This window comes from Colias eurytheme, chromosome 15 (genome assembly GCF_061535395.1).
Source record: "Colias eurytheme isolate Ceu_HAF_F1 chromosome 15, ilColEury1 Martin Lab GWU primary, whole genome shotgun sequence".
Taxonomy (NCBI): domain Eukaryota; kingdom Metazoa; phylum Arthropoda; class Insecta; order Lepidoptera; family Pieridae; genus Colias; species Colias eurytheme.
In genome coordinates, this window is record NC_142994.1 from 12,453,342 (window position 1) to 12,473,276 (window position 19,935).

General features: G+C 36.2%; 1 protein-coding gene across 1 annotated transcript in view; it reads left to right on the plus strand.

The window, feature by feature from the left end:
- The first annotated feature begins 6,849 nt into the window (after positions 1–6,849).
- Positions 6,850–19,935, plus strand: part of kug (FAT atypical cadherin kugelei) — a 78,149-nt gene continuing 65,063 nt past the window's right edge. The window contains exon 1 of the mRNA XM_090110267.1: positions 6,850–7,191. The gene's annotated coding sequence lies outside the window, so the exon portion shown is untranslated. The remainder of the gene's footprint in view (positions 7,192–19,935) is intronic.

The window sequence follows — 19,935 nt, forward strand, 5'->3', positions numbered from 1 at the left end:
CTAGATGGGTGCAGTCGGCGGAGTAGCTCTAGTTTATAATGTAAAATATATAAATAATTCTTACTACCATAAAAAATACTTAAACGTTATAAGTTATAACTCATTATGTACTTAAATGCATGCATTTAATCCATAACAGAATACAGAGTCTTGTTCTATTTGTATAAGTGATGCCTTATAATATTACAAGCCTTTTGTCTTTAAAATTGCAAGCGACAGGTTTCGATACAGCCTCCTAATTCCATGTCAAGTTTGTGACATGACAAAATTGTCGTGGATATTTATTGCTGGCATTTATCGTCTACCAGGCGACGGCTTGTTGGCTTGCCTATGAGACGAGAGTCGGATACAATATCAAAGAAAGACTTGGCATGTTTATATTTGCTAATATTATTCAGATAATTTAATTTCATAAAATTCTAAGATAAAAATATTGCAATAAAATGAAAGGTCTATAGTCTTATATTATTACCTTTATCGTTACGGATAATAAAATTATGTAATAAATGTATGTTATATAGCTCCTACAAAACCGGAGCCGTAATAATATGTCACAGCTGTTTTGTTTAATTACCCATTGAATTAACTAAACGATGTCATTACATTAAATTACCGTGGATTTTACTGTCATCCCGATATGATACGATATATCGCTTTCATTTTATCATTTATAGGTATAATTTAATCATCGACGTAACCGAATCCAATATATTATAATTGTTTGGAATATTAATCGACACCATATTAAACATAAAACTATGATATTATGACATAAATATTATGTTTACATAATTTATTAATAATAAATTCTAGGTAGAGCTGCTACTTCTACAAACATTATTTTACAGTTATCGAAAGAAAGTAAATAAGATATAAAATTTTCTAGATTATAAAATTCAAATAAAACTTCCGTGTTTAGGAATGAGGCCATCAGCAAACATCGGAGTAGCGACTAGCGTGTGTACAGTACGTACGAGTGTAGTGTCGAGTACACAGCGGACAGATAATCAGTGTTTATTCGGAGCGCGGTTACGTGTTATTGCTTATTGATAGGCGCCAATTACGGGTAATCCTGGAAAGTAGCGGCTTATCGCGCTGCTATCAGTGATAAGGCGCCCCCCCTCCACCCGCACCCCCACACCCCGCCCACCCGCAACGCAACACGACGCCACCGCGGAAGCCCGACAAACACGCGAAACCCTTTAAGGCGATACTAAATTCTTCACTTAACTGTATAAAATTACATTACAACACTTTAGTCACCGTATGACATAGTTAGTGTTGAAAAAATACGTCGGACTGATCGGATGATTATTTTTTCAAATGATGATAAAAATAAATTAATAAACGAAGAATGTCGTTTCGTTCCTAATAAACTGATATAATGTTAATATGAATTATCTGCTATATCTGTATACAACAAGAAGGTTGGTATAATATAAATAATTAAGTAGGTACACGTTACAACGAATAGTTACCAGTAAATATTTGATACAATAATTGTTGTCAGCAAAGACAATGATTATAACAATATTACACAATAATGTTTACTTACCTAGATGATGAATCAGATGTAGTAAGGTTCACAAGGAGGTGGTTAAAACTTAAAGTGAAGGTAATTCTAAAAAAAAATCGGCTGTAATTTGTAGATTTTCTCTGCTAATTTCATTTATTAGTAAATTTTTTTATATTATTGAGGGGTCGACTCTATATTCGTCTAACAAGCTATAGTATATTATAATGTGTTCGCTACCGGTACGGTCGTAATGAGCACTTCCTGCGCGGTAATGGAACCCACGACCGGCCAGCGCTGACCACGGGGTCACGTAATCAATAACCAGCTGCGGCTTGTAAAAGTTGTAAGTCTTCTATATCCACGTATTTCCAAACCCAGTTCACATAAATAACTAAAACATAGTAAATATGAAACTATTGTTTTAATAAAACATAAGTACATAATGATAAAACTCTACATTTTCAACCCTATCTATGGATAGGGTCATTTAGAGACAACTTCGATAGTAATTTATCACAGTTCCGAATGCGACCTTCACCTATTGCCATCAAAACAATATCTCTGCATCATCATAAATCGATGTCAGCTAAAAAGTGCGCAAAATAAATTATTTCAAACATACTCATAAAACATTTTACAAACATTGTAAAAATATGATTGATATTAAATTATATTTTTTACCAAGCTTACCTACTGGATAAAAATTAAGTTTTCGATACCTTTAGGCAGGACGAAATTTTACCTTTCTAGGTAAAGCCAAAGCACCTACGGGTCTTCGCTCCGTGATGACTGCACACAGGACCATGTGCTAATCGATTCCCTGCAGCCGGCGCCCTGCCCGCAATGCCTGCGAGGAATTTCATTTGCTTCTCATCTCCTTTATTGCGGCGACCTTAATGTCTCACATGCTTCAATATCCTCCGCTGCTGGAGGTACGCGAACCATCTTATCGTCTTCTATTGTTGCTGCATCGAGCACGCGCGCTGTAGCCCTATACTTCATATTAATACCTGGAAAATAGAGGTCACAAAAATTTACTACGTGAGCGCTGACTCAATACGTTTATTGTTTGTAAGCGGATATTATGTCGTCCCTTCGAATTGGGTAAACAGATTTGACACGAGAATATTATTGTGACGACTATAATAGCTGACAGTCGGATAATATTGTGATAATATAGTGAGCTTTATTAATTCTGATGTCGCTCAATTTGTACGTCTTGACGTTTATCAGGCAAGTCCCATGTTGAATTTGTGGATCGTTAATTAATCAACAGGTATATATTTGTGTAATAAGCCAGCCTTCTAAGGTACTATAGGCTTCGTATGTCTGATACAATTATCTCTTGCTTATATCACGAACCATAAATAGGACAAAACAGAATAATTGCTTGTTCAATAATGCGGTAAGTCGATATACTTCCAGTTTATTTTGATAAGGCCCACACTGCCGGCATTGTGAAGTGCGCGTCTTACTGCAATATGACGAATTGGGGTCCTTAGCGGGAAGGCCGCGCCGAAAGGGCTCCGACAATAAAACACGGCACTCGTAGGGGCGCACAGTATCTAATTTCCCCGATCTCGAGGGGATCATAAAAATAAATAAATTCGGTTGGGAACAAAATTGCCGCTGTGAAACGGCGAATGTCTCAAATAATACTTAGTTTAATGCCACTTCCAGTTATGTGTGCGTCGGGCGCAGCCGGGTGGACTACTATAATTATATAATGTTCACTGGTACTGACATTTTCTTGTGTTTAAGTTAATAATAAAAATTTGCCATGTGGCTTGAATAAAGACCCAATTGAATTTGCACCAAATTTATGACAATATTAAAGGGCAATTAGGTATGTACATGTTGCTATACAAGTTTTAGAATTCAACATTGTAGTAAAAGTTCGTGAATGTATTTAAATAATCTAGCATTCAAATTACTATTTATGTAAAAACTCGCTTTCAAAGAATATCCGGAGATTTCCTGATATAAATATGTAGAGCTAAAACCTCTTTATTCTAAGTATCGACTGTATCTCGCACGAAAGTGTTATTATGATAACAATTTATTGTTCACTACATTTAGTGACCGCGCTACAGTAGACTGCATTCGGAACGCAAATAAAACAATCTAGAGAGCAGTACACCTTGGCACACATTCGTATCAGCAGTTATGAGAGTTTTAATAAGATTTATCGCTTTACCTGCGAGTTGCGAGTTGCGACCACGGCGTTATCTGAGATTGTGAGCGCCGACTGCCGACCAGCAACATTAGGTACTCTATAACTCATTATGAGAATCTAGGACTTTCATTTATTTCTTTATACGGATGTTATACACAAAAAACATTAAAAAATCAATACACTTTTATCTTTTTATTCATCTATGCATCTGATCTAGCATAGAATGAAGAATAAACCATCCATATACATATCTTTGCTACATATGTACTTCTTATTTAGGTAACTCTACATGCCTCTACATTTGTTTGAAACTAAATTTGATAGCGTTAAAGCCTCTTATGGGGTTTCTGTTCAAGATTAATTAAAGGCCACGAGTTATCAAATCGATAAACGTACACTTCCTGGTATGTCGCCTTTGTCTCACTGCACCTTTCAACGATTCCTGTAATCAAGAAGCGAAGACGCAGTTCGGTCACGCGTGCGGCGGCGGCGGCGGGCGGCGGCAGATAGCTCCGTGAATCACACCAAGACAATACGCGGACCATTATCCAGTGTCACGTTCTAATCAAAAGAAATATGAACCATTTGTTTGGAACAGCGATAAATATACCCTTTATTACAATAAAACACGAAATACAATACAGTAAATTAGTTGCGACACGCGTTACCGATGTCGCATAAATTAGATTTAACACCTACTATTATTTATTATTATTTTATTGTTTTATATTTATATCTTATAGCTTAATGATTCGTAACATTTGGTAATTCTGTTTCCTTTTGCATATTTTGTCATCTGATAATATTTAAGCGATACGTGTTATCTTCTCGATACCTGCTCTACATTCACATTCACTTCGATCGTTGAATTAGTTTTCAAAATCCAAAAGACGAAGTTTTATTAAATATGAAACGAAAAAAAGCTGCAGAGATCAACTAAATGCCGGCGATGTCGGCTCCGAGATGGGACAAGCGTGACCTTGGCTCTTGTGACAACTTTTGGCACCTCCGTGTGACCAAGCAAGATGCTTTAAAGCTCAAGGCTTATGTAATGCAATGCCATGCATACCTGTAGATTTATTATTATATCGTTTATTAGATCGTATATTATAATAATTATTTTATCTCTACTATGTTTGTTCAATGATGAATGAACCAGTAAAAATTAACTGATATTAAATACTTAGGTGAATGAACTTATCATAAAAATTATCAAGATTTATTTATTGATGTATCGCTGTAACGTTGAGGACACACCTACAAATAAATTATTTATTCATACGGACACACACTGTCCTTATCATGTCAAAAAGTAAATAAAAAGTTGAAGTCAGTAGTGAGTAAATAAAAGCTCTATTGGGGTTCGTTTCATAATTTTATTATTAACCCCATTATGGTCACATATTATTTTATAACATTTTAAAAGAGCAAATAAAAAATTATTACCTCTAAAATTTTAAATTATTAATTAATTTTAACGTACCTTTGCGACCATGTTATTATAAGATCTTTAGAGATAAATAACTTGATGTTTACTTCTAAAGATCATTTTTTTTTTAACTTAATACTGATATTATTCTAAAATATACATATAAATATCTGATTTGATGAAGCTGCAGTAGTTACAAGTATGTATAATGACCACGGTAACAAACGAGTTTCAGTAACAATATCTTGAATCTTGATGAAACTGCATATGAGATACGAAATAATCTTTCACGGATGTACACAACCGCAGAAGTGATGTAAAATTCTGGAAATGAAGACTCAGATATCTGGCATGCGAACAATCTCTGAGCGTATCCGTTCCCAATTGGACAAAGACGAATAATGGAATTTAGGAGTCATAGTGCTGCCGGCGCGGCCCAACGGCTCACCGGCCCACCGGCCCACCGGCCGACCGCAGCCACCCGCAATGGCGCGGAAAACTTACCCGCCCGTGCTATTTTGTGGACCAGCAACTTTATGACTACGAGCCTATCATCGATATTCTACTCGTTGTCTTTTCTAACAAAGAAATTAAATAAAAGAGCTTAAACAATGAAAGCTGTTGTTTTCTGTTGGTTTGGTAAAAATAGAATTAATTATACTTCTCACTCAAATTGTGATAAATTCAAAAATACCTAGGTGTTACGCGTTTAATTAGGTGAAGGAGTAATTTAAAAGCTTCTCAACAAATGCACACCTATAATTAAAACAAAATGGTACGAAGCGTCGAAAAAGTTTAAATCAAACACTTCCATTAGGACGTTTACATAATGAAGCAAACCAGGCTTGTTCTAACTCAAACTAAGAGGTAGCGCAAACACGTGGTATTATTCCCGTTCGTTAGCTCGGTGGCTTTACTATCGACGTTTCGTAATTTCCGTCTTAGCGCAGATTAGCGCGGGCCCACTCGCGGGCCCGCGGCGGCGACCACGCCGCTCATTGAGCCCAACCGGACCAACTGCCCACACTCCGCCGGTGGCTGCTCGCACAGTTCACGGCGAATCGTGAGCTCCATTCAGAGCCCGCCTACGACCCATTTATCGTTTTCTATTTGTTTTGCAACGACAACAGGTTTCCACGTCTGTGCAACCACATGTACTTTATCAAGTGGTAAAGCGATGCAACACCCAATTTCAGGTTACACGGTACGGGCTAAATGGCTCTACTAGGACGGGGTCCAGCTTCGTGCGTTACATAGAGTCTATACAATATAATATAGTATTATTTGTCGATACAAAAACGTACAATTTGTAAGGCATATATTATATCTAGATGCATCATCGGAGGTCATATTTTCGATAAACATAATATTTAAATTGCCATTAAAACAGCATTTAAATATAAGTAATCGTAGTTCATATTATCAGATTAACAGAAGGAATGTTAATTTAAAAGATGAGTGCAATAAACGAGTGCCTAATTAATTGTCTTGAAAATTAAAGCTCACAAACGGAACATTTAAAGCTCTTTTGCATTCAAACTTTGATTGGTAAATATTGGGCCAATGCAGGTACCTATAGTTGTGTTCAAACAGGTATCAAATACGATGCAGTGCAATTTGCCTTTCACAAACTGCACGAGGAGCCTGCCAGCCTACTCACGATATGAGAGCGGGCAAAAAGCGAGTTTATAGGGCAAGCTGCGGAGCGCGCCCCGCGCCGCCCGCCGCCGGTACAGGCCAGTCAGTCAGCCGTTAGCCGCGTCAGAGACAGCACGTGTCGCCGGCCGCTGCGACCCCCCTCCGCCCCGCACACACACGCGCGATCTCCACGCGAGTGACCATCGAGGATCTAACCTATGTGATCTAATCATTGTTACTGTGAATAGTGCTAAAGTTGCTATAAGTGTAGTGAAACTGCTGGCGTGGGGCTAGCAGCCGGTTCTGTTGGATGCCGAGCGACCCGTTCGCCTGTGCTTTCTAAATGATCCCGCGATCCCCGGCTCTACCATGCTAACATGTTATGAAAGGAGCATTAAAATGAATGCCAGATAGACATATTATATGCTAAAGGTGAGCATCTAACTCGCATGTGTGACGGCCGTTGGTGTAAGTTAAAACGAACCAGGTGTATGAACTATGCGAGAAGTAAAATGTAAACCACAACGAAAAGTTTCAAATATAAGTTCATGTTGTCATATCGGTGCCTACAGCGAATGGACAACGACAGAATTATAAACAAGTAGAAACGTGTTTAGGAGCGAGCTTAGCGAACACCTTTCAAGATCCTTGCGCTCGGGCAATAAATAAGTAGTTTCATGTTATTACGAAACTTTCCCGACAACTGCACTTTGTGTTCAACGCTGCTCTTATTGTTCTTCACAAATAAAACTTAAATTTCTCGAAACATGGCGCAGGTAGCTTCTAATGAATGGCTCAACAGATTGAGAAGAATAAAAGAATGCTTATCATAAATCCATTGAAAGTTTTAAGTGAGGGTCGAGACTCAATGAACAGAATAGACAAAAAAAGCAAAATAAAATTAACAAACATGCATGAATATAGGTAATATAGAGCATTAAAGTTCATGCTGAAGTTAAGCTAACATGAAGCTACATCATTGTTATTTTTACCTACTTTAATAATATTATATCCTAATAAAACATTAATTACTTCTTTCTAACGTGAAGAGTGGAAAAATAAGATGCTAAGTATTTTCCAACTTTAATTGTGGACAGGGCAGCACTTGACGACAATCTCGCCTGATGTTAAGCTGTGATTTTTTTATTTTTTTTTTATTTGTATAATAGGGGAGCGCTTGGCAACAATCTCGCCTGATGGTAAGCTGAGATGTGGCCTAAGATGGAGTGCACTTCCCTGAAATGTACCTTTTCACTCTATGCTTAAAGATCATCCAACTGTTTCGTAAAATAGGGACAGAGTATTTAATATGAATCCGATATAAATTGAGAAATGAACATAAATATGTCAAGCCATATTATAAATTAAGAACTTGTGTCATTTTCACACGAAATAATTTATATTATTAACAAAAAACTAAACCTCCTTTTAGTTGTCAGAAATAGACCAAATTTAAATAGGACCAAAAAGGAACCAGATTTGAAATAAAAAAAGAATCATCAAAATCGGGTCATCCAGTCAAAAGTTCTGAGGTAGACAAACCCGAAAAAACAGTTGAATTAATAACTTCCTCTTTTTTTGAAGTTACTTGAAAAACAACAATGATAATAAAAAAACACACAATGATATTTTAATCAAATTGTTCCAATAATCTTATAATTTACATTGTTACAAATTATATAAATACATATGTATAAATATCAATATATATGTATAAAATATATCGAACGTAAAAGAACTGTTCACTCTTGACTCTACATAGAGATGTAGAGTCAAGAGTGAACAAAATTTTGGGTATGTGCCTACATAGAGATGTACATAGTTACCCAAAATCTTTATAAATAAGTGGAAATTTAAGCATAGGATGAAATAGAAAAATTGAAAAATAACTGCGATGTGCGAATAATAAGTTCAATAGGCTATTAAATTAAAAGCTCTCTTAACTTAATATAATAATTGATAATCATGAAAAAGTATCCTCTTGATAAAGGTAAATTAATTTCGTAATCAACCCTCATTCATTTGCCCTAGGACATTATCAGTAAGAAATAACTATGTTTATGAAGTAATGATCAATGGAAGTTCTTTAACGAAATCGATTTACGCTGATAAGTCACCGCGTTAAGATAATGCGAGTAATGTGGGTTAGGTGGAGCAATCGCGGAGGCGCTGGCGAGCCCTGACGCCACTTTTGCAATACCACGCTACTGATAAGATAATAATTATCCATAATTTTAAGGAAAATTACTCTTCCTGTCTTTCCTTATTCTTGTGAGAGTGTATTTTAAGGAAGATCATAAAATGTTTCACTTTAACAAGAATTAGGAAAGAAGTCTAAAAATCCTCGACTAGCAGTTTTTGAAAATAATAATATTCTAATATGTGCTACTTCTTGTAAACTATAGCACCCATTTCATGCATTTACTTATCCATGACAAACAAATAAATGTACTACTGATGCATTCTAATCATAAAACCGAAATATAACGGACACAGAAATTAATGATATTATAAACATGCTCTACCAACGAGCGCATACCACACCACACCTTTAATAAGTTTCAATTTTCTCACGGTGATTTTAATGCATTCGTCGAGCAAGGCTTTTAAACGTGATAAACAGGCGAGTGTTGTCGGGACACAATTAGTGGCTGCGATGTCGCGTGGGGACCGGGGAGCTCTACTGATCCTCTTGTCCTATTGTTTACCCTACCTACCCTTTACTTTTCTACTGTGTCTATTGGCACGGCAATATGGCTTATGCTCGATAAGACAATACTCTTAATATTGCACAATAGTATGCAGATAAAAAATGTGTTGTACCTACTTATGTACGTATAAAATACTATAAAATACCTATAGATAATATAAATTATGATAGTTGGAAAATAAAATTAATTATGCTTATCAATTGGAGGAGCAGACAGGTTAAGCATTAATCATATTTTATTGATAATAGCCACAATAATATCGGAACTATTAATATAAATATGCTAATCTCATGAGTTTCTACTTCAGTAGAAATCATTGTTTATAGGTACCTACTCTTTAAAAGCTTAAAATATAGAAGCAATTTCGCATTAACTCCATACCTCCACTGCTTATAATATTATGGCTTATGGCACTGGCATCTGTATGCAATGAAGTCTTTCCTTCAGTCGGCGGAGCATCGAACAAAGATTGTGTCGTTTTAATGTTAATTAGCCTTAATAGCGGAGGTCGTGTGTGTTAAATTGTCAATTATCATTCTGGCGACGAGACTGCAAGTGTTGTGTAATGTTGTTTCGTTTAATCCCACTACGGAGTGGGAGATTTTAATAAAGATGGAATGTTAGCGTAATTAATGCAACCCAACAAGGGCGGGCCTTGGGCGGGCCACTCATACGTAGGTATAACGTTGCGAAATGCAAACTGCAAATAGGTTACTGTTGATGCCACTAACGATAAATCTATCACGCAAAATAATTCTGCAGTAGGTACTTTGCCGCTTTCACTGTAACGATAAAGTGCATTCATTTTTAGTTGGTTGTTTACTACCTATTCACGAATAGTTAAACACCTAAATTAAATTAAGAAATATGAAAGAAATGGCCAATATACCAAAATCTTTCAGCGCCTAAGGTTGACTTACAGTGCAAAAGGAAGTCTACTTCCTTTTTTCACAGTAATCTCATATTTTTGCTCTAAAAACAAGCATATATGTATATATACAAAAAACAATAATATGGTACCACAATTTTAATATTATTCAAAAATCCACTATTGGTCTCGAGTGTCAATCATGCGAATACTTGAACAGCATAAAGTATCCAATGAGTTTCCAGTGCTCGAGTCTCAAGTAGGCTATCTTAATCTAGAATAAAAAACAATGAAACATAATAATGCAAATATTGCATTCACACCGGGAACTGTTTATCGGTATATTGAGCGCTGAAGTGCTCCTCCGAATAACGAGACCTTTTGTTGGAAAGTAGTTCACGATATTCATCACAATAGTTTTATTTAGAGTGCGATTATACGCGAACATCTTATGATTCTCAACGAAGGCAATAATACTTGTCGACCTGAATAACGCTTCGTCAGTCGCAGGCCGCAGCGGCCGCCCGCTCGGCCCGCGTTAACTTTATAGTGACGGCTCCCAGCATTTATTGTAAATTATTTCACTAATCAGCTCTGAATGTAATTGTGAAATACGAATAGGATGTTTTCATGGCCAATGTGCAAACTTGAAACTTTGCTACGAGTTCCACACATTTTATTGCCATAGTTAATAAAATCTGAGTTAATATAATCACAAATATAATACTCGTTTAGAATAAAGCTAATCATATTAAAGAACGTCACTGGAGACATAACATGCACTTGTTCTTTAATTAAATCCACCGCGAATGTGATTCGAGCATAACGTGCCTCGTGCGCTGCTCAGTAAATGTAGTTAGTAGTTCAATACGGAACCGGCGACCCGAGGGGAATAGCGGATAAATTAGATTCATCCAAAGTTAATGGCATATTTATACTGCGCTCTTTAGAGGGTGCCATTCATTATCGGCCGCGGCATTAAACTTGCATGATCCACTTGTTCGAGCGATCCATCGTCCTCCCGCTAAGCCGACTCTCATCTCTCCTCGCGACACCCTCTGTAATTACACCATCTGTCGTCAGACCCTTATCTTCAGTAAAATGTAACTCCGCCGCTCTGACTTCAGAGACAATTTACGAGGCTGCAATAAATGTTTCAGGTCTATACTGCAGTCAGCTACTATTAAGTATTCTGTGCTGCGGACAAAATTCTTAAGAATGGAATAGAAAAAAATCTTTATTGCATCGGTTTTATTATTTTTTATCATGTTTGGCAATAATTTTTGGCCTTTGTTACCAAATTGATCTAAAATTTACAAACTACAACCGAACCTAACATGTACGTAACTCACGAACTTTTCAGATACCTTTATAATTCAAATACTCAAACATCTTATTCCACACTAGCTTCCGCCCGCGACTCCGTCCGCGCGGATGTCGGTCTTCGCGTGGATGGTCTCCATTTTGATTAACTCTGACAATGACATCTTATAAATATCTATTGGACCCAAATACGGCTAGGCCTATAATAATACGCAACGTGTGTTCGCGGTTCTACAGAACAACGTCTATGGATAAAACTGAAAAATTAAGATTAATTTTTTTTCTACGTATTTTTCCAGGATAAAAAGTATCCTATTTTACGCCCAGGATAATAAGGTATAATTATACCAAGTTTCATCGAAATCGAACCGTTAGTTTTCACGTGATGTCTTCACATACAGACAGACAGACAGACAAAAAATTTTTTAATCACATATTTGGGTTTGGTATCGATCCAGTAACACCCCCTGCTATTTATTTTTTCAATATTTTCAATGTACAGAATTGACCCTTCTACAGATTTATTATATGTATAGATACCCATATTACACAAATACAGTACTTACAGTGTATACACTATGTTATATAACGTGTCAAAAGGCAATTTACTATTGGGTACATATTATTATAAGCCGGCGACCTACAAACAAGCTTACTGCGAAATGTATCTGCTTCTGTTACATTAGTATTAATAAAGCAGCTACATTCGGGACTTCGAGACGCTCCGGCTGTTCGTTACTTAACGGCTGGCACTTAGTGAATAATGACTACGAGCTGCATTTAAACCGACTGTTTTTAATGCACTCTGTTTTCTTCTTAGACAGCTGGAAAATAGCCATCAATATTGAAGAAATAGGATGGAGAAAATTAAGTTTCTTTCTTTATTAAATTTAATTTGAATGTGATCTAGGATGAATGCCCTTTATTAACTATAAATACAATTGCGTTGATTCAAACACAAGCTTGTAGTGCCATCACTGAATAATCAAATATATCAAATATTAAATTAATATTATTAAATATACTTTGTAATGTGCATATTAAAAGTTAAAGGCCTATGTATTATAGACATCAAATCATTTAATGGTTAACATGCACGAGTAGGTCTATATTCTTTTTATGGGGAGAATATGGAAATAAAAAAACCTCTGTTTCTGGCCTCTGGTGTCGATTCAGTTTTCCTCAGGTAGCTCGTAAACTTATATTGAGAGCGTAAAACAGAGTAAGTATTGGCAAATAGTCGACAGCTGTTTAGCTGTTGACGGAACCGTTTGCTACCTGCGGGAAATCGATTTACCTGCAAGCGACCTCTATTCCGACATAAAAACAACTTTCCTCAACTCTACTTCAGTCCGTTTTAAAATAAATTATGTTGGAAACTGTTTGATGTTCTGAACAATTAACTAAATAAATAAATCGAGGAGCATCGATGGATTTCATGTCAATATTAAATCTGTCTATAGATTTGAATATAATACCGCTATTCATAGTTTGTGTACTGTTATAAGTTTTCATTTAAACACCGTTTGCTAGACTTATAACTGTGATTTTTTTAAACAAACACAGAGCAACTTAATTAAGAAATATTCAATCATATATCAATCTTTTAAATAACTGACATGAATTGACTCAACTACGCGTACAAAGCAAAAAATATTCAAAAAGGAAATATTCATTGCAAAATCTTTGATTCTGTAAAATTGATCGAAGATATTAGGAAGGCATTTAGGCATTTATAAGAATGGATCGAACTTTACGGTTAAGACAGGACGAATTGAGTATAGTCTGGTAGAAGGTAGTGTCGTTGCATATACTCGTAGTGTAGAGCGGTGTAATAATAACCAGGCGTGTTCGGAGCGGCTCGCAGACTGGTGGCCGCACCAGCCCCTCACTCACTCGCGCTATTTACATGTACGGGATTAATTCAATGGTTGACTCACGTTCGAGACTTGTACCGTGGAAAGTACGTATTATGTAACATCTCTACAATGAAACCGTACAAGTAATTTCACCAAATTCAAGAACTAAAATAATTCCAATATTGGCTAGGTACCTGTATTTCAATTCGTTAATATTAAAATGGTGCCAGTGGAACAAATCCTCTCGTAGATTATACGAACCTAAATAGTAGTTAACACAGAATTGACATTTAACAACCTTTGTAGTTCAGAGTTCTATTTGAAAAGGAAAAAATAACGGTGCATAGAGTGAAGTATTTCATTGAGTAATTAACGTGCGTTATTATTCTCCATATTACCACAGCAAATATTTATCCTACCTCAGCAACCGACTAAAATAGATGTACATATTGTTAGAAATGGAGGTTCTACACTCTACAACCTAAATAAAAAGTGAGATGCTGAATTAACCCTTAGCTGGTATCGCCTTTTTTGGCAACACTACCGGTATCGTGGGTCAAATTTTACCCATACCAAACAATCTGTTGTAGAACGTTGATTTTTTATAATTTGTATAAAATATGGTTAGTCATGAAATAAACAAATATTTTTTTACAAAACTAACTTTGTTTAATTTTAGAATATATAAAAAAATATCATGTTTTACACGCATTTGTAACTAACCTTATTCTTTGGCACTTTGTGGTTAGTGTGAACTTAAAACATAAAAAAAAATAGAAATGTAAGAAAAAATTTAACTAAAAGATATTTATGGCACTTCTCATATCTTTATAATAACAAAAAAATACATTACTTCTGAGATCAGCATAAAATAAAAAAAATGACAACCAAAACCAAAATGACTTCTACCATCAACCATCATCCTCATCTTCTTCGCTCTCATCTCTCGTATTTTCTCTTATTCTCGTATTCTCCTCTTTCTTTTTCACTGTCGTCAGAACTTACTCCAAAATACTGTCTTCTGAGCAACTAACAGGTTAGGGACTGTCTCGATAGTCGTCGATGATTTCGTCGTCACAAAGTTGGGTTATATTTGGTGTCCTTTCATTTTCCGATTCCAAATCATCACTTAAGTCGTCTATATCAACTCCTCGATTTGTCTATCGTTCAAAAAGCCTCCATTGTAGTACAAATAAACACTAAAACAAAAAAAGTACGTAATTACACCCAGTGAAAAAAGTTACTTATTTGGTGTCGTGGGTCAAAAGTGACCCAGACAGCTACTTACCTCCGCTCCTAAGATAGTCCCAGCGCTGCACTTCCACCCCCCGCCGCAGCTAGTGAAGCACTGAGAATACGTAGAAGCGCACAGTCGTTGCATAAATATTAAAAGAATTATAACCGAAAATGTTCGCTTCTGGGTCAAATTTGACCCACGATACCTGCTAAGGGTTAAGGTGAAATATTTGGGAAAATAATTATGTTTCTTTGCATCTATTTTTTGATGATAGTACTGCATTTCAAGTATGTGGTACTGGCCAGCCGCCACTGCATGTCTCATGAAGTCCCCTACTCCCTTATCCTTATCAGCAGGGCGCGGAGTGACAGCGGCTGGCGAGTTATCAGCTTCCCATAATATCTGTGGATAAGACGTGACGCCTGCTTACGATACATAAAGGCCCTACCGTTACTTTCTTACTTTTAAAATATGACGCATTTATAGCTTACCTAATGGTATTTCAATAATATCCTAAATAAGTCTTTCGAAGGTCAGAAAGATAAATACAGTCGCGTCTGTCTTAAATGTGATTTATGGAACTTTGTTTATGGTATGGAGAAACTCTGATTTTTTAATTGAGAAAAACAAAGTGCCACTGGCTTGTTGTGTTCTTGCTTGGGAAGATAACTTTGAAAGATATGGTTTTAGTTTTATAAATGCTGTAGATTAGGTCTATCCCAGGATTAGTCATTGTTAATGTATTCTAAACGGTATGTACCTACAGTATTATCGTAAAAATATACGCTGTTTGCATTCTTATTAATACACATTGAAAACATAAGATATTCCGCTTTTATCTTAAAAACAATGTTTACTCTCTGACGAAGAGGTTTTATTGCTTACAGTTTATTGACCGGCCTGCTTAGTCTGTTATCTGCTGACTTATTTGACTATTACTGTGTCGCTCTGAGATTACAGTTCATATTCTCAACGTACCTTACAAAATATTTGGTCTAAATTTGGGCTGAGGCATATTGTATATGGTATTACGAAGCGAACATAACAAAAACATGTGTCTGTACGTGGTCGAGAGCGGTTAAGTGTGCCTGTGCGCAGCTGTCACTCGCCGCGCCCCCCGCGCCCCGCTCCCCTGCTCCCAGCCCCCCGCGCCTGCGGGCTAAACTACGGGATGTTTGCCGCATACCTGAGCCGACCCGACACTGTTTTAACCTCTGTTATCGCACCGTGTGAATTTATTTTATAAAAATAATACATTTAAATATAAAATTTTATTGCATAGAGAATAACTCAATAAAACTTCGATGAATATCGATGTAATCATCCATCATTGAAAGTTTCGATGATGGATGATTAAGAATTAAGATAAGGAAGGAAGGATTCTGTGGAATAAACTCTTGAATGTGAACTTGGAGCGATGTTATCTGTACCCAGATCCTACTATACTATTATAAAGGCGAAAGAAAGATGTATGGATGTTTGTTAATCTTTCACGTAAAAACTACTGAATGGATTACAATGAAATTAAGCACACATATAGAGGGTAACTTGGATTAACACATAGGATAGGTTTTATCCCGGAAATCCCACGGGAACGGGAACTATGCGGGTTTTTCTTTGAAAGCGCGGGCGAAGCCACGGGCGGAAAGCTAGTAATATTATAATTAAGGACGGTTATTCACAAGTTCCCCGGGGACCTTGAACTGGATGTAAACACGCCCGGTGGCCTCTCCTGCCTGCGATTCCTGCAGCAGTCAGAATGTGTCTCGAAGGTAGATATAGCTCGCTAGTTGCGAGTCGCTGGACGCTAGCCGCTACTTAGCGCGATCTGCGCGAAGGTCAGGGCGACGACCGGCGCCGCTGACGTCACGCCTTCGCTGAAGCTCGCAGCCCGCGGTACCATTTGAAACCTGATCCCTGCACTAACACTTATACAGTTACACGAAACAAAACCTCGTCAGTAAACAGCGTCTCACTGGAATTTCTCGTTCCGAGATAAATTATTATTGCCGGCAGCATCTACAGGAGATAGTATCGTTTCACTTAAGTTTCTTGTATAATTGAGATTCTTTGCTGAACTTGACATACCTAATTATTATTTTTGTATAAATTTTATGTATAAAATCATTCACAAATCTTCTATGTTACCTATGTCATAAATTATGTATCATATTATTATCTAAGTTATACCTATGGTTATACTTAGGTAGATACTAGATACATATTCCGTCTTTCGATCGTTAAAAGAGTTGTTTAAAATGATGAAAAAATTAAGTGTGAGTTCTTTAACAAAATATTTACCTATGTACACATAGAGGTCAAGTCGTAATTAACGTAGTAAATAAAGTAACTAAAAAATTGGTTGTCTGTAAAGTCGGTTTACTGACGATAGTTGAACGTGACAACGGCCGATTATGCTTCTTTGTCGCTCGTTCCGCGCTCTCGCTTGCACTTCAAGCCTTACATGGAACGCCTCAGAGCGAGGTAACGCCGCATGAGTCATGTTTTTTCGTGCGTGCAGCCGGCTATCAAATTATAAGACGTTGTCACGTCAAAAATAACCATAAGAAAATAAAACAGTACACCTCTCTGGTAAAAAAGGAGAGCAAGTAACTATAATAATATTATGTGTTAAGAATTTGAAAGAATGGGGTTACGTTTGCAGTAAGCGTGTGCGCTGATATGAGTCGCGAGTTGCGACAGCGCCCGCGCCGCCCGTGGTCGCCGGGCGACAGATTAGCGCGTGGACGGCGCCGGTGCCTGCCCGCTACTACTCAACTATTTATATGTACGCTATTATCATAATTACATTCATATTCATCCCTCATCTTGACGCCTGATGTCACTACTTTCAATTAGCAACTTTAAAACAAAGAATAGGGTGTGAATATGGAACTATTAAATCATTGCGAGAGATAATGATTTAATAGTTTTCCGGACTCTGTAATAATTATTGGACTTGCTTAAGTGGAAGACGAAAATATGAAGTAAAATAATAGGAAACTATACTACCCTGTAGTTCAATAACCTTATTACACTGAATGACTCGTGTCACGAAAGGCGATACTTTACATAATATTATTTACTTCAGTACTCAATCCGCGCTACCGCAGTCCGCAGCTAACTGGTAGCATGCTTCTATTACCTATCTCACACCGCAATACAACTAATTGTCTTTTTTGTATAAATTTAAGTATAATCATTAACCCTAGAACCGTACCCTGGGGTACAAATGAAAAAAAAATTCAGAAAATCTTCCATATCTTTTTTTATAAACAACGGTTTCTTTGTTGTCGGGGATGAGAAGACACGTACCTAGATATCGTATTCGATCAGTGGTCAAACTTTTGAGAACACGTCATACGAACCTGTCGGGGTACTCCAGTACCCCTGGGTACTTACGAACGTAAGTATTTCAAGGTTCATTTATTTTATTTTTTCGCCTTTTGGTCCTTTTATTTTATATTTTTTATTGATAAATTTGATGTACAATTATAGGTTTACTTTACATTCATGCTATATACATACTGTTATTGTTAAATAGTGTAGGAAATTGTATTTTCAACAAATTTATGATTTGCTGCATGATTTGAATACCTGAGTTATTCATTTTCTTTTTTTGATGGCAAATGATGGATGAATTTTGATTTTTTGTGGGAGGTTGAATAACAAGAAGAGCTGGTACTTGGTGAGGCATCAAAATATGAACCTGACGAAAATTTTTTAATTTTTTATTATAAAAAACTTCACCTAGAAGAACGATTTCAGTACATAACTTTGCCAATGTCTCTACAAATAAGTAATGGAGATATTTTAGGACAACAATTACCAATAACTGCAGGGATCACTTCTGTTTCAAAACCGTGAAAATGTAACTGAAACAAAAAATGTAACTGTGAATATCGACGTTAAAATTCCGTCAGTCCCGCACACAGTGCAGGAAGTGAAAACTTTTAATAAATTTTGATCACCAACGTAAAGTGTGTGTAAATTGTAGAAAAAATATAAAAATGCCATGATAAATTAAATTATTAGGTCCTAAATAAATGTTAAGATGACCTTAATAAGTCAACATTTAATAAAAGTTGATAATCTTTTTGTAATCTTGTTTTTTTATAGGGGTAGGTACACTTGTACCCCTGGGTACCGTTAATGAAATTTTAATATGGGTACGGTTCTAGGGTTAAAACAGAGGAAACTTAATTTCCATATTCAATCACATAAATAGGTACATTGAAACTGGCATTATATTGTATCGAGAGACTTGCGTAGGACATTCAATTTTATTTATTAAATGATTACCTATTTATTAAGTTAGGAATACATTGTAATTATTAATGAAAGATAGGTACATAGGTATAGATCTTATTATCGCATGGAACCTCATGAAATAATTTTATTAACGTCTGCAATCAACTACCTAACGTAACGGCACCAGTCTTGTACAGATTAAGGAAAAAATTGAAGTTTTTTGCAAATTTCTCGTAGGTTTTTTAACTTAATTGGATATTGTTTAGTTATACCTTTAGTTCAATGTTAGTTTAACGTAACCAATGTTAGAAAAAAGATTACAATGCATAAATAAAGAAGTTATTTATAAATTAAAAAACCACTTTTTTGCACCAGTGTTGGACAGTGAAAAATCTAATGATGGACACCCAGTTTTGGACAACATCCAGTTATGAACACCCATTTATGGACTGTACCTAATGTTGTTTCTCCAGTTATTTACACTTGGAGAAGACTTATAGTTAGCAATAGAATCTTGAAAATGATGATTGGAATACAATAAATCGGGGATGCATTTATGAAAAATAGTACTTAATAATTATTTTGCATACTTATAATATTTAAAACAGTTTTAATTTCCATTTTCTAGGCAAAAATTGGACAAATGCATCGTTAAATACGAGTCATGTCCGTTAAGAAACACCAATATTGTTTTTTTTTTTCAATAAGTCAGGGATGAAAAATATAACTAAAAAAGTACTGCCATTCCATCCATTTTGGGACTTATTCTTCTTCGTTATATCACTCTAGTCAGAGCGAATGTGGTCAACATGAGGTGTGTGGGGGGGGGGGGGGGGGTAGATGTTACCCGCTTCACGATGTTCCACCATATCTCTCTGTTTCCTGGCATTCCGCTACACTCGTGAAGTGAATCGCCAATCTGAATTC